General features: G+C 53.0%; 1 long non-coding RNA gene across 1 annotated transcript in view; it reads right to left on the reverse strand.

The window, feature by feature from the left end:
- LOC140456838 (uncharacterized) overlaps window positions 1–9,270 on the reverse strand; it is a 60,077-nt gene extending 50,807 nt beyond the window's left edge. The window contains exon 1 of the long non-coding RNA XR_011953175.1: window positions 9,169–9,270. This is a non-coding gene — a long non-coding RNA (uncharacterized lncRNA). The remainder of the gene's footprint in view (window positions 1–9,168) is intronic.
- Window positions 9,271–13,348: the final 4,078 nt, after the last annotated feature.

Below are 13,348 nucleotides of genomic sequence, written 5' to 3' on the forward strand. Positions count from 1 at the left end.
CAGTCTCTCACTGTAAGGTGGAGCAGGCCAGTCTCAGGGAAGCAAACAGCAGGCCCGGTCTGCCCTGTCCTCCAGCTCCATTTCAGAAGGCCACATGGGAGGGGCTTGGTTCCTTCATCAGCTTCCCGTGCTCTCCCTTCTGGGTTAGGGTGGGGGCCGAATGGCCTTGCTCCTGGCTCTTCTTGAGGTGCAGTCTGGCAATGATTGTGTTATACACGGCATGCCCCTGGAGTGAGGTTGGTTAGCTCAGTTGGCTGGTCAGTTAGCTTACTACACTAGCTGAAGTTACTCTGAAGGACTCTCCTTCCCAACCTCTCCCCTCAGTTGGGCCATAGTCACCCTCTGATTAAATCCCCACCAGACCCCGCTCTGTAATGAGGAGCTGTCCCATGCTCTGGTAAGACTACGGTGACATTACATTGGTTTGTACCTGGAGCTCTGTGTGCAGGACTAGTCACTGCATTACCAGAGGGATGTTAGTGTGTGGGGAAGGTTTACTGGATGAATCCCCACTGGAATGAACAGCACTCTCTTTCCCCCAGTTAATTCACTCTTGCAGCCTTTGTGTCTTTGGAGACACGAGGACCACCTCACCTGAAATAGCAGCTGGATTTTATATTCATGGGCACCTGATAAGATTGGCTAGTTTACACACACACACACACACACACTCTCTCTCTCTCTCTCTCTCTCTCTGTCTCACAAACACTCACTCTCTCAAACATACACACACTCTCACTCCCTCAAACACATACACACACACTCTCTCACAAACACACACTCAGACAGACACGTAAAAAAACACATAATCCCTCTCTCACACACACAGACACACAGAGATACGCACACATGCACTCTCTCTCACACACACGGACAGACACTCGCTTTCTGTGTCTCTCTCTCACAGAGATAAGCACACAAAACCACAGTTACTGTACAAACGTGGAGGAAGGTTCAATGGAGAGGTCACTTTCCAAGGACTGAACCCTGATCTCGCATGATGACTGCTCCAGGGAGACAAACAGCAACTGCAAATGACTTGTTGGATCTTCCTGTGCACCGCATCTTGCATCGATAGCATTGGTCTGTTTGGGTGCCTGCTTTTCTAGAGAGTCTCCAAGCATCAAGTGACCATACATTGACAACAGTTTTTCTCCAATCCATGTTTAAGGCACCTGGTGATGTTATTTTTCACTGATTGTTTAAAAAGATCTGAATCTTTTAAAATGGACGTGGCCTCCATCCCAAACCATTTCCACAAGCCACGCTGACCATCCCTAATCAATCCTTGCTTTTCCAAATCCATGTAAATTGTCTCTCAGAATGCTCTCCAACAGCTTACCCCCCACTGCCATCAGGTTCACAGCTCCATAGTTCAATGGCTGTTCCTTGCAGCCTTACTTCAATAATGGCCCATCATTAATCACCCTCCAGTCTTCAGGCACCTCACCCGTTGCCACTGATCGGTCCATCTGACAAGGTCATCTCCATCCTTCTGTAATCTAAGGCTATCATCCTCAGTATTTATCACCCAACCAATCTTCATATCATTCATGAACCCAATGATTAACCCTCCACCATTCAAATCTAAATCTTTTCTATCAACCACATCAGTAAGACCCCAACAGTGAGACATGAACAGACAGAGATTTCTAATTGGGCCATCACTGTCTGCTTCCTGCCACTCAGCATTCTGCGCCAAATTCCTTGGATCTTGAGTTTTTATGTTCACTATCAGTTTCCAATATGGGTCCTGATAAAAGCCTTACTGACCTCCAAGCAGGCGACAGGAAAGTATTGCCCTTATTTAAACACCTGGTCACCTCCTTAAAAAGTGCAATCCCATTGGTCAGACCCGACCCCTCCTTAACACAACCATTCTGACTGGTCTTCATGTACTCCAGTCTCTTTAAATGCTGATTAATTCTCTCTCCCAAAATTGCTTCCAACAGACGTCCCACCCACGATATTAGCCTGACTGGCCTGTAGCTGCCTGGTATATCCCATGTCCCTTCTTGAATAACAGTACCACATGGTCAGTCCGACGACACCTCTCCTGTGGCCAGAGGGGATTTGAAAATGTTTGCAAGTGTACCTGCTACTTCCTCCATCACCTCATTCGGTAAACTGAGATACATTTCCACCGTCTTTGGAGATTTATTGGGTTGGAAGAAGGCCAGACCACTCAGAACCATCTCTCTCTCTATATATATGCTAATTCATTTAATTGTATCAAGGAGCATCTTCACAATTTCATATCAACCCTGTCCCAATGAGCACTGACAAAATGAATCCATTCACTGTAGCCTCTGGGTCCATGCACAAATTCTCACTGTGTTCCACAACTTACTCTTTCTGTCATTATCAATTCACCCTTAATGTCACTGTAAGGTACTTTCAGATTTTTATTTCCTCTCTTAGCACTCCTCTCTCCCAGGTAATTCGCCTGCGATACGATTTGGAGGAGTGTGGATTAGCATTGGGAAGCTAAGAAATGAGGAACACCCGACTGTGCTGAGTGTGGGGCAGTGGGATTCATTTGGGATGAGGACATGGAAGCTGAGGAATAAACCTCAGTCCTGCAGCATGAAAATATACAATTGAGCTGGCAGGTCAGTCACACGAAACGAAAACTTGATCCCTGGGAAAAGAGGGTGGTAACCAAATGAAGGCGGTCTGTTTGAACACAGTCTCTGGAATCTGGACGTGGGAATCATTGCTGAGCAGGGTATGTAGGAAGCAGAGGCAGAAATATACTGAACAATTTCAGATATTCCTCTTAGACCACAAGACATGGGAGCAGAAATTAGGCCATTCAGCCCATCTGATAGTGTGGCACTCACTCAGTCCTGCCTCTCTTACAATGCAGGGATCCCCCAGACTGATGCGCTGACAGTGCAGCACTCCCTCAGTCATGATCCTCTGACAGTGCAGCACTCCCTCAATACTGACTCTCTGACACTGCAGCACTCCCTCAGTACTGACCCTCTGACAGTGCAGCACTCCCTCAGTACTGACTCTCTGACACTGCAGCACTCCCTCAGTGCTGTCTCTCTGACACTGCAGCACTCCCTCAGTACTGACCTTCTCACAGTGCAGCACTTCCTCAGTACTGACCTTCTCACAGTGCAGCACTGCCCCCAGATTGACCCTCTGACATTGCAGCAATCCCCCATTACTGACCCCCCTGATAGCGCAGCACTCCCTCAGTAGTATCCTCTGACAGTGCAGCATTTCCACAGTACTGACCTTCCGACAGTATGGCACACCTGCAGTGCTGACTCTCTGACAGTGCAGCCCTCCCTCAGAACTGACCTTCTGACAGTGCAGCACTGCCTCAGTACTGACCCCCTGACAGTGCATATCTCCTACAGTACAGTCCCTCCGACAATGCAGCTCTCAACAGTACAGACCCTCGGACATTGCAACACTCCCTCAGTAATGACCCTCTGACAGTGCAGCACTCCCTCAGTACTGATCCTCTGACAGTGCAGCACTCCCTCAGTACTGACCCTCTGACAATGAAGCACTCCCTCCGTACTGACCCTCTGACATTGCAGCACTACCTCAGTCCTGACCCGCTGACAGTGCGGCCCTCCCTCAGAACTGACCCTCCGACAGTGCGGCACTCCCGCAATACTGAGCCTCTGACAGTGCAGCGCTCCCTCAGTACTGATACTCTGACAGTGCAGCACTCCCTCAGTACTGACCCTCTGACAGTGCAGCACTCCCTCAGTACTGGCCCTCTGACAGTGCAGCACTCCCTCAGTACGGACCCTCTGACAGTGCAGCGCTCCCTCAGTACTGACCCTCTGACAGTGCAGCACTCCCTCAGTACTGATCCTCTGACAGTGCAGCACTCCCTCAGTACTGACCCTCTGACAGTGCAGCACTCCCTCAGTACTGACCCTCTGACACTGCAGCACACCCTCAGTACTGACCCTCTGACAGTGCAGCACTCCCTCAGTACTGACCCTCTGACAGTGCAGCACTCCCTCAGTACTGATCCTCTGACAGTGCAGCACTCCCTCAGTACTGACCCTCTGACAGTGCAGCACTCCCTCCGTACTGACTCTCTGACACTGCAGCACTCCCTCAGTACTGACCCTCTGACAGTGCAGCACTCCCTCAGTACTGGCCCTCTGACAGTGCAGCACTCCCTCAGTACTGACGCTCTGACAGTGCAGCACTCCCTCAGTACTGGCCCTCTGACAGTGCAGCACTCCCTCAGTACTGATCCTCTGACAGTGCAGCACTCCCTCAGTACTGACCCTCTGACAGTGCAGCACTCCCTCAGTACTGACTCACTGACACTGCAGCACTCCCTCAGTACTGGCCCTCTGACAGTGCAGCACTCCCTCAGTACTGACCCTCTGACAATGCAGCACTCCCTCAGTACTGGCCCTCTGACAGTGCAGCACTCCCTCAGTACTGATCCTCTGACAGGGCAGCACTCCCTCAGTACTGACCCTCTGACAGTGCAGCACTCCCTCAGTACTGACTCTCTGACACTGCAGCACTCCCTCAGTACTGACCCTCTGACAGTGCAGCACTCCCTCAGTACTGATCCTCTGACAGTGCAGCACTCCCTCAGTACTGACCCTCTGACAGTGCAGCACTCCCTCAGTACTGACTCTCTGACACTGCAGCACTCCCTCAGTGCTGACCCTCTGACAGTGCAGCACTCCCTCAGTACTAACCCTCTGACAGTGCAGAACTCCCTCAGTACTGACCCTCTGACAGTGCAGCACTCCCTCATTACTGGCCCTCTGACAGTGCAGCACTCCCTCAGTACTGACCCTCTGACAGTGCAGCACTCCCTCAGTACTGACTCTCTGACACTGCAGCGCTCCCACAGTGCTGTCTCTCTGACACTGCAGCACTCCCTCAGCACTGACCCTCTGACAGTGCAGCACTCCCTCAGTACTGACTCTCTGACACTGCAGCACTCCCTCAGTACTGACCTTCTCACAGTGCAGCACTGCCCCCAGATTGACCCTCTGACATTGCAGCAATCCCCCATTACTGACCCCCCCGATAGCGCAGCACTCCCTCAGTCGTATCCTCTGACAGTGCAGCATTTCCACAGTACTGACCTTCCGACAGTATGGCACACCTGCAGTGCTGACTCTCTGACAGTGCAGCCTTCCCTCAGAACTGACCTTCTGACAGTGCAGCACTGCCTCAGTACTGACCCTCTGACAGTGCAGCTCTCCTACAGTACAATCCCTCCGACATTGCTGCACTCAACAGTACAGACCCTCCGACATTGCAGAACTCCCTCAGTAATGACCCTCTGACAGTGCAGCACTCCCTCAGTACTGATCCTCTGACAGTGCAGCACTCCCTCCGTACTGACCCTCTGACATTGCAGTACTCCCTCAGTCCTGACCCTCCGACAGCGCCGCCCTCCCTCAGTACTGACCCTCCGACAGTGCGGCACTCCCTCAGTACTGACCCTCTGACAGTGCAGCGCTCCCTCAGTACTGACTCTCTGACAGTGCAGCACTCCCTCAGTACTGACACTCTATCAGTGCAGTACTCCCTCAGTACTGACCCTCTGACAGTGCAGCACTCCCTCAGTACTGACCCTCTGACAGTGCAGCAATCCCTCAGTACTGGCCCTCTGACAGTGCAGCACTCCCTCAGTACTGACCCTCTGACAGTGCAGCACTCCCTCAGTACTGGCCCTCTGACAGTGCAGCACTCCCTCAGTACTGACACTCTGACAGTGAAGCACTCCCTCAGAAATGACCCTCTGACAGTGCAGCGCTCCCTCAGTACTGATCCTCTGACAGTGCAGCACTCCCTCAGTACTGACCCTCTGACAGTGTGGCACTCCCTCAGTACTGACCCTCTGACAGTGTGGCACCCCCTCCATACTGACCCTCTGGCAGTGCAACTCTCCCTCAATACTGTTCCGATGACAGTGCAGCACTCCCTCAGTACTGACCCTCTGACAGTGAAGCACTCCCTCAGAACTGACCCTCTGACAGTGCAGCACTCCCTCAGTACTGACCCTCTATCAGTGCAGCACTCCCTCAGTACTGACCCTCTGACAGTGCAGCACTCCCTCAGTACTGACCCTCTATCAGTGCAGGTCTCCCTCTGTACTGAACCTCTATCAGTGCAGCACTCCCTCAGTACTGACCCTCTGACAGTGCAGCACTCCCTCAGTACTGACCCTCTGACAGTGAGGCATTGCACGTATACTGACCCTCCCACAGTGTGGGGCACCTTCATACTGACTTTCAGATGATGCGGCACATTCTCTGATCATTCAGTACTCCCTCAGAACTGACCCTCTGACACTGCAACAGCCCCTTGGCCCTGCGCCCCTGACGGTGCTGCAATCCCTCAGTACTGACCCTCTGACAGTGCAGCACACCTTCAGCACTGCTCCTTTTACACTGTAGCACACCCTCAGAAATGACGCCCTGACACAACAGCATTCCCTCAGTACTGACACTCTGACACTGCAGCACTCTCTTTGCACTGACATTTCTACAATGTGGCATTCCCTCAGTACTGACCCTCCGACAATGTAGCCCTCCCTCAATACCGATGCACTTACAGTGCAGCACTCCCTCGATACCGACCCTCTGATAACGTGGCATTTTCTCAGTACTGACTCTCCGACTGAGCAGAACTCCCTCAGTACTGACCCTTTGGCAGTGCAGCTCTCCCTCAGTACTGACCCTCTGAAACAACACTCCCTCAGAACTGACACACTGACCGTGTAGCGCTCCCTCAGTAATGACCCTTTGAGTGTGCATCACTCTCTCAGTACTGACCCTCTGGCAATGCAGAAATCACTCAGTACTGACTGTCCGGCACATAGTGTGGTGCTCCCTCAGTACTGACCCCCTCACAGTGCGGTGATCCCTCAGTACTGACCCTCTCACAGCGCAGTGATCCCTCAGTACTAATCCCCTCAGAGTGTGGTGCTCCCTCAGTACTGACCCCCTCACAGCGCGTTGATCCCTCAGTACTGACCCCCTCAGAGTGTGGTGCTCCCTCAGTACTGACCCCCTCACAGTGTGGTACTCCCTCAGTACTGACCCCCTCACATCGCGGTGATCCCTCAGTACTAATCCCCGCAGAGTGTGGTGCTCCCTCAGTACTGACCCCCTCACATCGCGGTGATCCCTCAGTACTAATCCCCTCAGAGTGTGGTGCTCCCTCAGTACTGACCCCCTCACAGCGCGGTGGTCCCTCAGTACTAATCCCATCAGAGTGAGGTGCTCCCTCAGTACTGACACCCTCACATCGCGGTGGTCCCTCAGTACTGACCCCCTCGCAGTGTGGTGATCCCTCAGTACTGACCCCCTCACAGCGCGGTGATCCCTCAGTACTGACCCCCTCACAGCGCGGTGATCCCTCAGTACTAATCCCCTCAGAGTGTGGTGGTCCCTCAGTACTGACCCCCTCACAGCGCGGTGGTCCCTCAGTACTAATCCCATCAGAGTGAGGTGCTCCCTCAGTACTGACACCCTCACATCGCGGTGGTCCCTCAGTACTGACCCCCTCGCAGTGTGGTGATCCCTCAGTACTGACCCCCTCACAGCGCGGTGATCCCTCAGTACTGACCCCCTCACATCGCGGTGATCCCTCAGTACTAATCCCCCTCAGAGTGCAGTGCTCCCTCAGTTCGAACCCTTTCACAGTGCAGTGCTCCCTCAGTAGTAACCCTCTCACAGTGCGACACTCTGACAGCATGGCCATCCATTAGTACTGACCATCAGAGAGTGCGCACTTCATCATTACTGACCCTCTCACTGCACAGCAATCCCTCCGTCCTGACTCACTGACAATGCAGCACTCCCTCCATACTGACCCTCTGACAATGCAGCACTACCTCCACACTGATCCTCTGTCAATACAGCACTCCCTCCACACTGACCCTCTGACAATGCTGCACTCCTTCCACACTGACCCTCTGAGAATGCTGCACTCCCTCCACACTGATCCTCTGATAATGCTGCACTCCCTCCATACTGACCCTCTGACAATGCAGCACTCCCTCCACACTGATCCTCTGACAATGCTGCACTCCCTCCACACTGATCCTCTGTCAATACAGCACTCCCTCCACACTGACCCTCTGACAATGCTGCACTCCCTCCACACTGATCCTCTGACAATGCTGCACTCCCTCCACACTGATCCTCTGATAGTGATGCACTCACTCAGTACTGACTCTGACAGTGTGGAAGTGGCCCTATACTGACCCTCCGACAGTGTGGCCCAATCTCAGGACAAAACCTCTGACAGTACAGCACTCCATCATAACTGATACTCTGACAGTACAGCACTGCCTCAGTACTGACTCATTGACAGTGTCGCACTCCCTCTGTACTGACTCATTGATAGTGAAGCACTCCCCCAGTACTGACCCTCAGGCTCGGTCCTGCTCCTCTGACAGTCCAGCAGTGCCTCAGTACTGACCCTCTGACAGTGTAGCACTCTCTCTGTACTGACCTTCTGACAGTATGGTGCTCCCTCAGTACTGACCCTCTGTAATTTTTGACCCACCCTAAGCTTCTTCATTACGCTGATTTGAACAGAGGTAAAGAAACAGAGTTAGTGACCATCCACCGTCACCCTGTTATAAAACTTATTTTCAAATGTGGCTTGTATGTGATTCCCACAGCCTCTAATAGTTGCCTGGAAGGTGGGGGTGAGCTGTACTCTCCTGCTGCAGTCCTTGGGTGTCCCACAGTGATGTTAGGGAGGGAGCTCCAGGAGTTTGACCTGAACCATGTAAAGAGCTCTCTTACTGGAGTGCCCTTTTTAAAGTTGGGAAGTTAATATAGACCAGGAGGACCCAAGAGCTGCAGTCTTGTCAGGGAGAGAGGCTGGTGGGTCACACACCTCAGGTGAGAGGCGAGGTTGAGAAGCTGGGGCCTTCATGGTAATTTCAGACATGATAGAGATTGAACCAACAATGTTGGCATCACGAACCTGTTAGCTGTGGTAACAGACCCCCCTTTGTAGCAGAGGGATTCAATCCCTTTAATAGAGCAAGCTGGAGAATTCAACACTAAAATCAATCTGTACGGACGCACTAGAGACCTGAAACATCAATACAGAGATTGCTGAAGAAGCTCAGCATGTCGAGCAGCATCTCTGAAGGGAGAGGGAGAAAGAGACAGAGAGAGAGTTCACCTTTCAATCCAGTGATTTCTGCGGGAAAGTTCCTTCAGAACAGACCGTTTTGAGGAAGAGTCACTTGGAATGCGAATTGTTCCTCTCTCTCTTCACCGTTGCTACCTGCTGAATTGTGCTGAATTTCCCCACCATCTGTTTACTTGAGAACTTGACCTGATCCAAGTGTCACTGAGTAATTCAGTCTGTGTTCAATGCCCTGAGGCTGCTTCTGCTGAAAGTTGACAAACAGGTTTAAGGCTGTGTAAGGTATTGTATTCGGAGGGCGGGCTACATGGGAGAACAGATACAGAACAAAGGCACACGGAAATGTTAGGTCTGAGCTGTTCCTTCTGAACTAATATCACAAAGTTACATTGATCAGGATCTTTGTGAAGTGCCTTTGTCAAGTGACCCTTCCTCAAAACCCTGAGATTGGGCCACACTGTCAGAGGGTCAGTATAGGGCCACTTCCACACTGTCAGAGAGTCAGTACTGAGGGAGTGCTGCACTGTCAGAGGGGTCAGTACTGAGGGAGCACTGCACTGTCAGAGGGCCAGTACTGATGGAGCGCTGCACTGTCAGAGGGTCAGTACTGAGGGAGTGCTGCACTGTCAGAGGGTCAGTACTGAGGGAGTGCTGCACTGTCAGAGAGTCAGTACTGAGGGAGCACCACACTGTCAGATGGTCAGTCCAGACGGCAAGCCTCACTATCAGAGGATCTGCACTGAGAGAGCACTGCACCATCAGAGGGTCAGTACTGAGGGAGTGCCTCATTGTCTGAGGGTCAGTACTGAGGGAGTGCTGCACTGTCAGAGGGTTAGTACAGAGAGAGTGCTACACTGTCAGATAGACAGTACCCTGAGGCACTGCTGGACTGTCAGAGGTGCAGGACCGAGGCAGAGGGTCAGTACTGAGAGAGTACTACACTGTCAATGAGTCAGTACTGAGGGAGTACTACACTCTCAATGGGTCAGTACTGAGGGAGTACTACACTGTCAATGGGTCAGTACTGAGAGAGTACTACACTGTCAATGGGTCAGTGCTGAGGGAGTACTACACTGTCAATGGGTCAGTACTGAGGGAGTACCACACTGTCAATGGGTCAGTGCTGAGGGAGTGCTACACTGTCAATGGGTCAGTACTGAGGGAGTACTTCACTGTCAATGGGTCAGTACTGAGGGAGTGCTACATTGTCAATGGGTCAGTACTGAGAGAGTACTACACTGTCAATGGGTCAGTGCTGAGGGAGTGCAGTACTGTCAGAGGTTTTGGCCTGAGATTGGGCCACACTGTCAGAGGGTCAGTATAGGGCCACTTCCACACTGTCAGAGAGTCAGTACTGAGGGAGTGCTGCACTGTCAGAGGGTCAGTACTGAGGGAGTGCTGCACTGTCAGAGAGTCAGTACTGAGGGAGCACCACACTGTAAGAGGGTCAGTCCAGACGGCAAGCCTCCCTATCAGAGGATCTGCACTGAGAGAGCACTGCACCATCAGAGGGTGAGTACTGAGGGAGTGCCTCATTGTCTGAGGGTCAGTACTGAGGGAGTGCTGCACTGTCAGAGGGTTAGTACTGAGGGAGTGCTGCACTGTCAGAGGGTTAGTACAGAGAGAATGCTAGACTGTCAGATAGACAGTACCCTGAGGCACTGCTGGACTGTCAGAGGTGCAGGACTGAGGCAGAGGGTCAGTACTGAGAGAGTACTACACTGTCAATGAGTCAGTACTGAGGGAGTACTACACTGTCAATGGGTCAGTACTGAGGGAGTGCTACACTGTCAATGGGTCAGTGCTGAGGGAGTACTTCACTGTCAATGGGTCAGAGCTGAGGGAGTGCTACACTGTCAATGAGTCAGTACTGAGAGAGTACTACACTGTCAATGGGTCAGTACTGAGGGAGTGCTACATTGTCAATGGGTCAGTACTGAGAGAGTACTACACTGTCAATTAGTCAGTACTGAGGGAGTCCTACACTGTCAATGGGTCAGTGCTGAGGGAGTGCAGTACTGTCAGAGGTTTTGGCCTGAGATTGGGCCACACTGTCAGAGGGTCTGTATAGGGCCACTTCCACACTGTCAGAGGGTCAGTACTGAGGGAGTGCTACACTGTCAGAGGGTCAGTACGGAGGAAGTGCTACACTGTCAGAGGGTCAGTGTGGAGGGAGTGCAGCATTGTCAGAGGGTCAGTGTGGAGGGAGTGCAGCATTGTCAGAGGATCAGTCTGGAGGGAGTGCAGCATTGTCAGAGGATCAGTGTGGAGGGAGTGCAGAATTATCAGAGGATCAGTGTGGAGGGAGTGCAGCATTATCAGAGGGTCAGTGTGGAGGGAGTGCAGCATTGTCAGAGGATCAGTGTGGAGGGAGTGCAGCATTGTCAGAGGATCAGTGTGGAGGGAGTGCAGCATTGTCAGAGGGTCAGTGTGGAGGGAGTGCAGCATTATCAGAGGGTCAGTGTGGAGGGAGTGCAGCATTGTCAGAGGATCAGTGTGGAGGGAGTGCAGCATTGTCAGAGGGTCAGTGTGGAGGGAGTGCAGCATTGTCAGAGGATCAGTGTGGAGGGAGTGCAGCATTGTCAGAGGATCAGTGTGGAGAGAGTGCAGCATTGTCAGAGGGTCAGTGTGGGGGGAGTGCAGCAGTGTCAGAGGTTCAGTATGGAGGGGGTGCAGCATTGTCAGAGGATCAGTGTGGAGGGAGTGCAGCATTGTCAGAGGGTCAGTGTGGAGAGAGTGCAGCATTGTCAGAGGTTCAGTATGGAGGGGGTGCAGCATTGTCAGAGGATCAGTGTGGAGGGAGTGCAGCATTGTCAGTGGGTCAGTGTGGAGGGAGTGCAGCATTGTCAGAGGGTCAGTGTGGAGGGAGTGCAGCATTCTCAGAGGGTCAGTGTGGAGGGAGTGCAGCATTGTCAGAGGGTCAGTGTGGAGGGAGTGCAGCATTCTCAGAGGGTCAGTGTGGAGGGAGTGCAGCATTGTCAGTGGATCAGTGTGGAGGGAGTGCAGCATTCTCAGAGGGTCAGTGTGGAGGGAGTACAGCATTGTCAGAGGGTCAGTGTGGAGGGAGTGCAGCATTGTCAGAGGATCAGTGTGGAGGGAGTGCAGCATTGTCAGAGGATCAGTGTGGAGGTCGTGCTGCATTGTCAGTGAGTCAGGATGGAGGGATTGCTGTGCAGTGAGAGGGTCAGTAATGATGAAGTGCGCACTCTCTGATGGTCAGTACTAATGGATGGCCATGCTGTCAGAGTGTCGCACTGTGAGAGGGTTACTACTGAGGGAGCACTGCACTGTGAAAGGGTTCGAACTGAGGGAGCACCACACTCTGAGGGGATTAGTACTGAGGGACCACCGCGCTGTGAGGGGGTCAGTACTGAGGGATCACCGCGCTGTGAGGGGGTCAGTACTGAGGGAACACCACTCTCTGAGGGGATTAGTACTGAGGGACCACCGCGCTGTGAGGGGGTCAGTACTGAGGGAGCACCACACTCTGAGGGGGTCAGTACTGAGGGACCACCGCGCTGTGAGGGGGTCAGTACTGAGGGAACACCACACTCTGAGGGGATTAGTACTGAGGGACCACCGCGCTGTGAGGGGGTCAGTACTGAGGGAGCACCACACTCTGAGGGGGTCAGTACTGAGGGACCACCGCGCTGTGAGGGGGTCAGTACTGAGGGAGCACCACACTCTGAGGGGATTAGTACTGAGGGACCACCGCGATGTGAGGGGGTCAGTACTGAGGGAGCACCACACTCTGAGGGGATTTGTACTGAGGGACCACCGCGCTGTGAGGGGGTCAGTACTGAGGGATCACCGCGCTGTGAGGGGGTCAGTACTGAGGGATCACCGCGCTGTGAGGGGGTCAGTACTGAGGGATCATCGCGATGTGAGGGGGTCAGTACTGAGGGAGCACCACACTCTGAGGGGATTAGTACTGAGGGATCACCGCGATGTGAGGGGGTCAGTACTGAGGGATCACCGCGATGTGAGGGGGTCAGTACTGAGGGATCACCGCACTGTGAGGGGGTCAGTACTGAGGGATCACCGCACTGTGAGGGGGTCAGTACTGAGGGATCACCGCACTGTGAGGGGGTCAGTACTAAGGGATCACCGCGATGTGAGGGGGTCAGTACTGAGGGATCACCACACTCTGAGGGGATTAGTACTGAGCGATCACCGCGCTGTGAGGGGGTCAGTACTGAGGGATCACCGCGAT

The sequence above is a fragment of the Chiloscyllium punctatum genome, chromosome 31, assembly GCF_047496795.1.
Source record: "Chiloscyllium punctatum isolate Juve2018m chromosome 31, sChiPun1.3, whole genome shotgun sequence".
Lineage (NCBI taxonomy): Eukaryota > Metazoa > Chordata > Chondrichthyes > Orectolobiformes > Hemiscylliidae > Chiloscyllium > Chiloscyllium punctatum.